The sequence below is a fragment of the Oncorhynchus nerka genome, linkage group LG9b (genome assembly GCF_034236695.1).
Source record: "Oncorhynchus nerka isolate Pitt River linkage group LG9b, Oner_Uvic_2.0, whole genome shotgun sequence".
Lineage (NCBI taxonomy): Eukaryota > Metazoa > Chordata > Actinopteri > Salmoniformes > Salmonidae > Oncorhynchus > Oncorhynchus nerka.
This window is the reverse complement of record NC_088424.1, coordinates 41,615,011-41,627,448: the sequence shown is the minus strand read 5'-3', so window position 1 is coordinate 41,627,448 and position 12,438 is coordinate 41,615,011.

Here is a 12,438-nt window from a genome sequence, read left to right as displayed (position 1 = left end):
GTCCTAACCCGGAAGCCAGCTGCACCAATGTGTTGAAGGAAACACCACTAAACTGACGACCGAAGTCAGCCTGAAGGCGCCCAGCCCGCCACAAGGAGTCGCTAGAGCGCGATGAGCCTTCCCCTAACCCGGAAGCCAGCTGCACCAATGTGTTGAAAGAAACACCACTAAACTGACGACCGAAGTCAGCCTGAAGGCGCCCAGCCCGCCACAAGGAGTCGCTAGAGCGCGATGAGCCTTCCCCTAACCCGGAAGCCAGCTGCACCAATGTGTTGAAGGAAACACCACTAAACTGACGACCGAAGTCAGCCTGAAGGCGCCCAGCCCGCCACAAGGAGTCGCTAGAGCGCGATGAGCCTTCCCCTAACCCGGAAGCCAGCTGCACCAATGTGTTGAAGGAAACACCACGCTGGACCAATTGTGCGCCTTCCTTTGGGACTCCCGGTAACGGCCAGTAATGACACAGTCTGGCTGTAGTGACGCCGCAACACTGCGATGCAGTGCCTTAGACCGCTGCACCAATCGGGAGGCCAGCGTCATGTGATTTTAACCAATTATGAGTAGGCATTAACTACTAATTGCCTACTAATTGGATGATGACGTCATTGGAAACACATATATTCTATCTTTTTTTACTACAAAACATAGAAAAACACAACTTTCACATATGTTGATGTTGGGGTGGTGCTGGAGATGATGAATATGAAGTTGAACATTTTTTTTAAAATTTCCCTTAAGAAGTAAACTGCCCCTTGATCACAACACAAAAATGGCCATTACAGAACATAGCTAGGCTACTGTCCATAAATTCGTATGCCAGAGGAAGCTGGAACTTGGTGTCATTTGACGTTTTTGTACTGCAGGCTATGTGCAACATGAATAATTATGCACACTTGTTGTAATATTTTCTATTTTCATATGAGATTTAATTAATTTTGTCCCTGACATCTTTTTTTCTTCCTTGCATGAAATGCAAGAGAGACGAGGAAGACATGAAAAGAGGGACGAGGAAAACATGAAATGAGAGAGAGAGAGAGACGAGGAAAACATGTTTTTTGCATACAGTCTATTTGCAGTTGGTACTCTCCAGTAGGGGAAACCAATGGGCAACCATTATCTTTCATAATGTTATTTACAAAACTATGCCAAGTATTTAAATGTTTAGAGTCAAATCTAAAGGAAACTCGTTCATACCTTTTGCTTTTGTATTGATGATTATCAGCATAACACACAGATTGTGCTATTGTTGTATGACACTGCAGTCTGATTCAGAATAAACTCTTTGCATGAAGGTTGTCTTTGTGATCAATTAGATGTATTTTCTTGAGAGTGTTAGTTCAGATAAAGTAGCATGACGCCATTTTGCCAAACAGAAAAATGTAATGTACATGTTCGGTTTGTCTTTTTGTGAGCGTGCACCTGTGTGTGTGTGTCTCTGTGTGAGTGTGTCTCTGTGTGAGCGTGCACCTGTGTGTGTGCACCTGTGTGTGTGTGAGCGTGCACCTGTGTGTGTGTGAGCGTGCACCTGTGTGTGTGTGAGCGTGCACCTGTGTGTGTGTGTGTGAGCGTGCACCTGTGTGTGTGTGTGTGTGTCTCTGTGTGTGTGTGAGCGTGCACCTGTGTGTGTGTGAGTGTGCACCTGTGTGTGTGTGTCTCTGTGTGTGTGTGTCTCTGTGTGAGTGTGCACCTGTGTGTGTGTGTGTGTGAGCGTGCACCTGTGTGTGTGTGTGTGTGTCTCTGTGTGTGTGTGAGCGTGCACCTGTGTGTGTGTGTGCACCTGTGTGTGTGTGAGCGTGCACCTGTGTGTGTGTGTGAGCGTGCACCTGTGTGTGTGTGAGCGTGCACCTGTGTGTGTGTGAGCGTGCACCTGTGTGTGTGTGTCTCTGTGTGTGTGTGAGCGTGCACCTGTGTGTGTGTGAGTGTGCACCTGTGTGTGTGTGTCTCTGTGTGTGTGTGTCTCTGTGTGAGTGTGCACCTGTGTGTGTGTGAGCGTGCACCTGTGTGTGTGTGTGTGTGAGCGTGCACCTGTGTGTGTGTGTGTCTCTGTGTGTGTGTGAGCGTGCACCTGTGTGTGTGTGTGTGTGCACCTGTGTGTGTGTGTGTGTCTGTGTGAGCGTGCACCTGTGTGTGTGTGTGTGTGTGCACTTGTGTGTGTGTGTCTCTGTGGGAGCGTGCACCTGTGTGTGTGTGAGCATGCACCTGTGTGTGTGTGTGTGTGTGTGTGTCTGTGTGAGCGTGCACCTGTGTGTGTGTGCACCTGTGTGTGTGTGAGCGTGCACCTGTGTGTGTGTGTGCATCTGTGTGTGTGAGCGTGCACCTGTGTGTGTGTGAGCGTGCACCTGTGTGTGTGTGTGCACCTGTGTGTGTGTGCACCTGTGTGTGTGTGCACACCTGTGTGTGTGTGTGTGTGCACCTGTGTGTGTGTGTGTGCACCTGTGTGTGTGTGTGTGTGTGTCTCTGTGTGTTCTTGCTAGTAATTTCAGCCCCATTACCCAACCAGACTGTCACACTGAGCTCTGCTTTGTCTGTTGGATCAGAATGTTGGCGTGGCCCTTTGTGAACGGAAACCTCATAGAAACTTCCCAGCATGCTCTCGGTCTTAAGGCTTGGAGGATATCCATCCTACTTTCCTGCTCAAATGTGCATGAAATCACAAAGTGTACGGATGCATGCCAAAAGGCCACCTTATTCCCTACATAGTGCACTACTTTTGACCAGAGCCCTATGCAGAGAATAGGGTGCCATTTGGAATGCGACCTAAGGTTTCCGTCTTACACAGAGATGGGGAATGACTGGGCCAATCATAGACAGAAACACTACTCTGGAACAAGGAAGTCTATATAGACATATTATTACTATCATTTTACTCTTTTATATGTGAATACTGTACTATTATGCTTCTTCTTTTTCTTCTTCCTCCGGTTGACATAATAAGGTCAAAGGTGAAGACCAAGGGCATGGGCCGAAGCCTTGACCCCCTGGTAGGGAGAACATGGAGCCTATGTGAGAGTATGATAACCTGTGCCCCAGCACTTTGACTCTGTACAGGTACCCCCTGTATATAGCCTCGTTACTGTTACTTTATTGTTGCTCTTTCATTTTTTATGTTTTTTTATTTTTATTTTTTATAAATGTATTGTTTACTTCAGTTTACTTAGTAAATACTTTTTTAAAAAATCTTAAAACTGCCCTTGTTGGTTAAGGGCTTGTAAGTAAGCATTTCACGGTAAGGTCTACTACACCTGTTGTATTCAGCATTTCACTGTAAGGTCTACTACACCTGTTGTATTCAGCATTTCACTGTAAGGTCTACTACACCTGTTGTATTCAGCATTTCACTGTAAGGTCTACTACACCTGTTGTATTCAGCATTTCACTGTGAGGTCTACTACACCTGTTGTATTCATCATTTCACGGTAAGGTCTACTACACCTGTTGTATTCAGCATTTCACTGTAAGGTCTACTACACCTGTTGTATTCAGCATTTCACTGTAAGGTCTACTACACCTGTTGTATTCAGCATTTCACTGTAAGGTCTACTACACCTGTTGTATTCAGCATTTCACTGTAAGGTCTACTACACCTGTTGTATTCAGCATTTCACTGTAAGGTCTACTACACCTGTTGTATTCAGCATTTCACTGTAAGGTCTACTACACCTGTTGTATTCAGCATTTCACTGTAAGGTCTACTACACCTGTTGTATTCAGCATTTCACTGTAAGGTCTACTACACCTGTTGTATTCAGCATTTCACGGTAAGGTCTACTACACCTGTTGTATTCAGCATTTCACTGTAAGGTCTACTACACCTGTTGTATTCAGCATTTCACGGTAAGGTCTACTACACCTGTTGTATTCAGCATTTCACTGTAAGGTCTACTACACCTGTTGTATTCAGCATTTCACTGTAAGGTCTACTACACCTGTTGTATTCAGCATTTCACTGTAAGGTCTACTACACCTGTTGTATTCAGCATTTCACTGTAAGGTCTACTACACCTGTTGTATTCAGCATTTCACTGTAAGGTCTACTACACCTGTTGTATTCAGCATTTCACTGTAAGGTCTACTACACCTGTTGTATTCAGCATTTCACTGTAAGGTCTACTACACCTGTTGTATTCAGCATTTCACGGTAAGGTCTACTACACCTGTTGTATTCAGCATTTCACTGTAAGGTCTACTACACCTGTTGTATTCAGCATTTCACGGTAAGGTCTACTACACCTGTTGTATTCAGCATTTCACTGTAAGGTCTACTACACCTGTTGTATTCAGCATTTCACTGTAAGGTCTACTACACCTGTTGTATTCAGCATTTCACTGTAAGGTCTACTACACCTGTTGTATTCAGCATTTCAGGGTAAGGTCTACTACACCTGTTGTATTCAGCATTTCACTGTAAGGTCTACTACACCTGTTGTATTCAGCATTTCACTGTAAGGTCTACTACACCTGTTGTATTCAGCATTTCACGGTAAGGTCTACTACACCTGTTGTATTCAGCATTTCACTGTAAGGTCTACTACACCTGTTGTATTCAGCATTTCACTGTAAGGTCTACTACACCTGTTGTATTCAGCATTTCACGGTAAGGTCTACTACACCTGTTGTATTCAGCATTTCACTGTAAGGTCTACTACACCTGTTGTATTCAGCATTTCACGGTAAGGTCTACTACACCTGTTGTATTCAGCATTTCACTGTAAGGTCTACTACACCTGTTGTATTCAGCATTTCACTGTAAGGTCTACTACACCTGTTGTATTCAGCATTTCACTGTAAGGTCTACTACACCTGTTGTATTCAGCATTTCACTGTAAGGTCTACTACACCTGTTGTATTCAGCATTTCACTGTAAGGTCTACTACACCTGTTGTATTCAGCATTTCACTGTAAGGTCTACTACACCTGTTGTATTCAGCATTTCACTGTAAGGTCTACTACACCTGTTGTATTCAGCATTTCACTGTGAGGTCTACTACACCTGTTGTATTCAGCATTTCACTGTAAGGTCTACTACACCTGTTGTATTCAGCATTTCACTGTGAGGTCTACTACACCTGTTGTATTCAGCATTTCACTGTGAGGTCTACTACACCTGTTGTATTCAGCATTTCACTGTGAGGTCTACTACACCTGTTGTATTCAGCATTTCACTGTGGGGTCTACTACACCTGTTGTATTCAGCATTTCACTGTAAGGTCTACTACACCTGTTGTATTCAGCATTTCACTGTAAGGTCTACTACACCTGTTGTATTCAGCATTTCACTGTAAGGTCTACTACACCTGTTGTATTCAGCATTTCACTGTAAGGTCTACTACACCTGTTGTATTCAGCATTTCACTGTAAGGTCTACTACACCTGTTGTATTCAGCATTTCACGGTAAGGTCTACTACACCTGTTGTATTCAGCATTTCACTGTAAGGTCTACTACACCTGGTGTATTCAGCATTTCACGGTAAGGTCTACTACACCTGTTGTATTCAGCATTTCACTGTAAGGTCTACTACACCTGTTGTATTCAGCATTTCACTGTAAGGTCTACTACACCTGTTGTATTCAGCATTTCACTGTAAGGTCTACTACACCTGTTGTATTCAGCATTTCACTGTAAGGTCTACTACACCTGTTGTATTCAGCATTTCACTGTAAGGTCTACTACACCTGTTGTATTCAGCATTTCACTGTAAGGTCTACTACACCTGTTGTATTCAGCATTTCACTGTAAGGTCTACTACACCTGTTGTATTCAGCATTTCACTGTAAGGTCTACTACACCTGTTGTATTCAGCATTTCACTGTAAGGTCTACTACACCTGTTGTATTCAGCATTTCACTGTGAGGTCTACTACACCTGTTGTATTCAGCATTTCACTGTAAGGTCTACTACACCTGTTGTATTCAGCATTTCACTGTAAGGTCTACTACACCTGTTGTATTTGGCATTTCACTGTGAGGTCTACTACACCTGTTGTATTCAGCATTTCACTGTAAGGTCTACTACACCTGTTGTATTCAGCATTTCACGGTAAGGTCTACTACACCTGTTGTATTCAGCATTTCACTGTAAGGTCTACTACACCTGTTGTATTCAGCATTTCACTGTAAGGTCTACTACACCTGTTGTATTCAGCATTTCACTGTAAGGTCTACTACACCTGTTGTATTCAGCATTTCACGGTAAGGTCTACTACACCTGTTGTATTCAGCATTTCACGGTAAGGTCTACTACACCTGTTGTATTCAACGCATGTGACTTGATTTGTTTTGAGAGGGGTTGCAGCCCCCACCTGTCTCATCTCCTGGGCATTTGTCTCAAAATGGCACCCTATTCCCTATATAGTGCACTACTTTTGACCAGGACCAATAGGGATATAGGGAATAGGATAGGGTTCCATTTGGGACACAACCTGTTTTTTTCTCTCACCTCCCGCCTGACATTGAAGGGCTGTCTGTTCCCCTCCCTGCCAGGGGTCTAGGCTTCAGGCCATGCCCTAAGGTCTTACCCTTTGACCTTGTTATGACAACCGGAAGAAGGAAGAACGTGGCTCAGGGTCAGACACTAAGTGCATGTCCCAAATGGGACATTAGGACCCCCCCCCCGCCTCATATCGTAGGGGCATGGACTCTACAAGGAGTCGAAAGCGTTTCACAGGGATGCTGTTGACTCCAATGCTTCCCACAGTTGTGTCAAGTTGGCTGGATGTCCTTTGGGTGGTGGAATGTGCCTGGCAGCTACTACCATACTACTACCATACTCTGTTCAAAGGCACTGAAATATTTTGTCTTACCCATTCACCCTCTGAATGGCACACATCCATGTCTCAATTGTCTCAAGGCTTTAAAAATCCTTCTTTAACCTGTCTGCTCCGCTTCATCAACACTGATTGAACTGGATTTAACAGGTGACATCAATAAGGGATCACAGTTTTCCCCTGGATTCACCTGGACAGTCCATAGTGGTGTTCGAATACTCAAACATCCAAGATGGTGTAGCAGTCGGACGTGTGTTTGTCTTGTCCCGTCTTGTCCCATGTAAATAGTCGGTCTCATCATTTTTTTGTATATATTTCAATCTCACTTTCCACCTACGATCTAAATATACTTTCCTGCAACCCGCCCCACCCAACGTGGTACGGATCTGCTATTTTAATACATTATAACAGGAACCTCCATCAGAGGCTAGCCAGCTAACTAGCTAGTAGTCACTGTTAGCCACGGCTAGCTTTAGCTCAGTCAATACCTGCCAGACTGCAGAGATATCGGACTGCTTTCCTCCACGACATCACCGGATTCCTGCCGCAACCTCTGGGCCATTACACCAGATCATAGCAGCTAGCTAGCTGCAATCGAGTGGCTAACGCCTCTGTCCTGAAGCAAGCACCAGTTAGCCTTGAGCTAGCCTCGAGCTAGGCCCATCTCCCAGCTATCCGAAAAGGTATACCTGGTAATTCGTGGGCAACAATACCTCTTTTTCCAATTGGCCTGGACCCTTTATCGCCGACACAGAGCCCCGCCGATCCATCACGACTGGTCTGCCGACGTAATCGTCCGATGTGGTTTCAACAGGCTTTTCCGTTGCGTTGTCACTGAAGACCCATCTGCTACCCCCGGCCCGCTAGCTTTCTGAACACCGTGCCTCCCGCTCGCCTAGTATAGTAGCGACTACCGAACGGCTCCCGGACTCACCTATTGCTGCTCATTGATCACTCGGCTACACATGCCTCTCTCCAATGTCAATATGCCTTGTCTTCTGCTTCTGCTTCGGTTAGTTATTGTTTTATTTCACTGTAGAGCCCCTAGTCCAGCTCAACATGCCTTAGATAGCTATTTTGTCACACACGGGGAGACCTCACCTGGCTTAGCTGGTGTCTCCAGAGATGCAAGCTCTCTCATCGTCACTCAATGCCTAGTTTTACCCCCACTGTACTCACATCCTACCATAATATTGTCTGTACATTATGGCCTGAATCTATTCTACCACACCCAGAAATCTGCCCCTTTTATTCTCTGTTCCCAACGCACTAGACGACCAGTTCTTATAGCCTTTAGCCGTACCCTTATCCTACTCCTCCTCTGTTCCTCTGGTGATGTAGAGGTTAACCCAGGCCCTGTAGCTCCCAGCATCACATCTATTGCCCAGGGGTTCTCATTTGCTGACTTCTGTAACCGTAAAAGCCTTGGTTTCATGCATGTTAACATCAGAAGCCTCTTCCCTAAATTTGTTTTATTCACTGCTTTAGCACACTCCACCAACCCTCATGTCCTAGCCGTGTCTGAATCGTAGCTTAGAAAGGCCTAAAATTCTGAAAATTCCATCCCCAACTGCAACATTTTCCATCAAGATAGAACTGCCAAAGGGGGCAGAGTTGCAATCTACTGCAGAGTTCTGTCATACTATCCAGGTCTGTGCCCAAACAGTTCGAGCTTCTACTATTAAAAATCCACCTTTCCAGAAATACATCTCTCACTGTTGCTGAGACCCCCCTCAGCCCCCAGCTGTGCCCTGGACACCATATGTGAATTGATTGCCCTCCATCCATCTTCAGAGTTTGTACTGTTAAACTGCTAAACTGGGATATGTTTAGCACCCCGGCCATCCTACAATCTAAGCTAGATGCCCTCAATCTCACACAAATTATCAAGGAACCTACCAGGTACAACCCTAAATCCGTAAACATGGGCACCCTCATAGATAACATTCTGACCAACCTGCCCTCTAAATACACGTCTGCTGTCTTCAACCAGGATCTCAGCAATCACTGCCTCATTGCCTGTGTCCGTAAGGGGCCTGCGGTCAAATGCCTACCCCTCATCACTGTCAAACGCTCCGTTAAACACTTCAGCGATCAGGCCTTTCTAATCGACCTGGCCCGGGTATCCTAGAAGGATATTGACCTCATCCCGTCAGTAGAGGATGCCTGGTTGGTCTTTAAAAGTGCTTTCCTCACCGTCTTAAATAAGCATGCCCCTTTCAAAAAATGTAGAACTAATAACAGATATAGCCCTTGGTTCATTCCAGACTTGACTGCCCTTGACCAGCACAAAAACATCCTGTGGTGTACTGCATTAGCATCAAATAGCCTCCGCGATATGCAACTTTTCAGGGAAGTCAGGAACCAATATACACAGTCAGTTAGGAAAGCTAAGGCTAGCTTTTTCAAACAGACATTTGCATCCTGTAGCACTAATTCCAAAAAGTTTTGGGACACCCTAAAGTCCATGGAGAATAAGAGCACCTCCTCCCAGCTGCCCACTGCACTGAGGCTATGTAATACTATCACCACCGATAAATCTAAGATAATCAAGAATTTCAATAAGCATTTTTCTACGGCTGGCCATGCTTTCCACCTGGCTACACCTACCCCGGCCAACAGCTCTGCAGCCCCCGCAGCAACTTGCCCAAGCCCCCCCATTTCTCCTTCACCCAAATCCAGATAGCTGATGTTCTGAGAGCTGCAAAATCTGGATCCCTACAAATCAGCTGGGCTAGACAATCTGGACTCTCTCTTTCTAAAATGATCCGCTGAAATTGTTGCAACCCCTCTTAGCCTGTTCAACCTCTCGTATCGTCTGAGATCCCTACAGATTGGAATGCTGCTGTGGTCATCCTCCACTTCAAAGGCCATAGTGGTAATTATTTTGCCACTACTCATACATCAAACTTGACAGTATATTAACTATAGGCTATCTAACTACCCAACGTTTATTGACTTGATTATTCCCGACATTCTTAGCTTAGCTAAATGGTATAGTCAGTCGGTGTGTGTTCTTAATGGACATTCGGTTACGAGCTCTCAACACAGTAAATGTTGGCAAAAAAGCATATTTAAATTGTTGCCAGCAGCACAATTACAGCCACCAACGCTCTGGATAACATGAAAACTGCCTAACCAGCTCTGATAGGGCGAGTAAAATGGTCAGAGTGGTCTCATTTATGTCTGGAAGTAGCTAACAAGCTAGCCAACGTTAGCGTGGGTGCTTGACTGCCATTGTAAGGTCAGAACACTCAAATCAACTCTACTCTTCAGCCCGAGGGTCCAGTGTGCGCTCTGAATTTACAAACTATCATCTGACAATGCTCTGAATTTACAAACTATCATCTGACAATGCTCTGAATGTACGAGTGCACTCTGGCACTCCACATTGAATTTAAGAACACACCCAAAGTTGTAAAATGTCTAACTAGTCATTTGTTAATGCTAACTAGCTAGCAAGAAGTTGCATAGCAACAGCATCAACTTCCGGTAGACAGGCGAAGAGCTAGTACGCTCAACTGAAAGCATACTGTTCCTTTACAGTATACTAAAATGAACTTATTGTATATAGTATTTAGTATATACTCATTAAGTATGTAGTATACAGTATGTTAGTATGGATATTCGAACACAGCTATTGTCATTGAAAGAGCAGGTGTACCTAATGTTTTGAACACTCGGTGTAGCGAACTACTTTTGACCATGGTCCGTAGAGTTTTGGCCAATAGCAGTGCACTAGGGTACCATACGGGACGTAAACAACGAGTTAAATGTCAATGGGATCTGGATTTTCCTTCGCGACACTTTAACCATTCTATGTGTGTATGTTCTGTTCTGTAAGAGTGAGCAGGGAACAAAACATTAAGGGCTTGTTTGGGATTCATGCCAAGGTGATTACAAAATGTATTTTACCTAACAAAATGTAAGCAGCGAGACAGATTATAGGCTTATTATAGAGTAATGTAAAAGTATTTTAAGCACATCAGCTGATATTATACAACCTATGTTACACTACTCTCAAGACAAAAGTTATTGCAAAGTTTTAAATACACAAAATATACACAAAAGTATGTGGACACCCCTTCAAATTGGTGGATTCGGCTATTTCAGCCACACTCGTTGCTAACAGGTGTATAAAATCGAGCACACAGCCATGTAATCTCCATAGACAAACATTGGCAGTAGAATGGGCTTATTGAAGAGCTCACTGACTTTCAACGTGGTACCGTCATAGGATACCACATTTCCAACAAGTCAGTTTACACATTTTTTGCCCTGCTAGAGCTGCCCCGGTAAGTGCTGTTATTGTGAAGTACAAATGTCTAGGAGCAACAACGGCTCAGCTGCAAAGTGGCAGACCACACAAGCTCACAGAACGGGACCGCTGACTGCTGAAGCACGTAACTTGTAAAAATGGTCAGTCCTCGGTTGCAACGCTCACTATCGAGTTCCAAACTGCCTCTGGAAGCAACGTCAGCACAATAACTGATCTTCAGGAGCTTCATGAAATGGGTTTCCATGGCCGAGCAGCCCCATACAAGCCTAAGATCACCATGTGGAATGCCAAGCGTCTGCTGGAGTGGTTGTAAAGCTCACTGCCATTGGACTCTGGAGCAGTGGAAACGCGTTCTCTGGAGGGATGAATCATGCTTCATCAAGTGGCAGTCCAACGGACTAATCCGGGTTTGGCGGATGCCAGGAGAACGCTACCTGCCCGAATGCATGGTGCCAACTGTAAAGTTTGGTGGAGAAGGAATAATGGTCTGGGGCTATTTTCGTGATTCCAGCTAGGTCCCTTAGTTTCAGTGAAGGGAAATCTTAACGCTACAGCAAACAATGACATTCTAGACGATTCTTTGCGGCAACAGTTTGGGGAAGGCCCTTTCCAGTTTCAGCATGACAATACCCCTGTGCACAAAGCGAGGTCCATACAGAAAAGGTTTGTTGAGATCGATGTGGAAGAACTTTACTGGCCTGCACACAGCCCTGACCTCAACCCCATCGAACACATTTGGGATGAATTGGAACACAGACTGCAAGCCAGGCCTAATCGCCCAACATCAGTGCCCGACCTCAGTAATGCTCTTGTGGATGAATGGAAGAAAGTCCCCACAGCAATGTTCCAACATCTAGTGGAAAGCCTTCCCAGAAGAGTGGAGGCTGTTATTATAGCGAAGGGAGGACCAACTCCATATTAATGCCCATGATTTTGGAATGAGATGTTCGAGGAACTGGTGTCCACATACTTTTGGTCATGTAGTGTAGAAGGACAGCAAATTAAGGCTGTCCTTGGCATTGTGGAATGGCCATGCATTCAATATGTCCCAAATAGGACCCTATTCCCTATGGGCTCTTGTTAAAACTAATGCAGTACATAGGATGCCATTTGAGATTCAGGATACACACCATAAAGTTATGCTTGCCCAGAATACAGCTGTTCGGAATATGTAGGCTAATTTGTCCTCCTTGCTTGGCCAAATCAACACTTCACAGCACATGGTGATTTAGCTTGCCTAGCCTGGGAATCTGAATCTCATTGGCTGCCCAATTATTGTCAAAAGAGCTGATCTGATTGGTGAAAAGTCCAATTAGTGGAACAAATTATCAGAATAAGGCCGCAAGTGAAAACGCAGCCTTTGATAGAAGTCTCCTATAATTATATAAAAATAA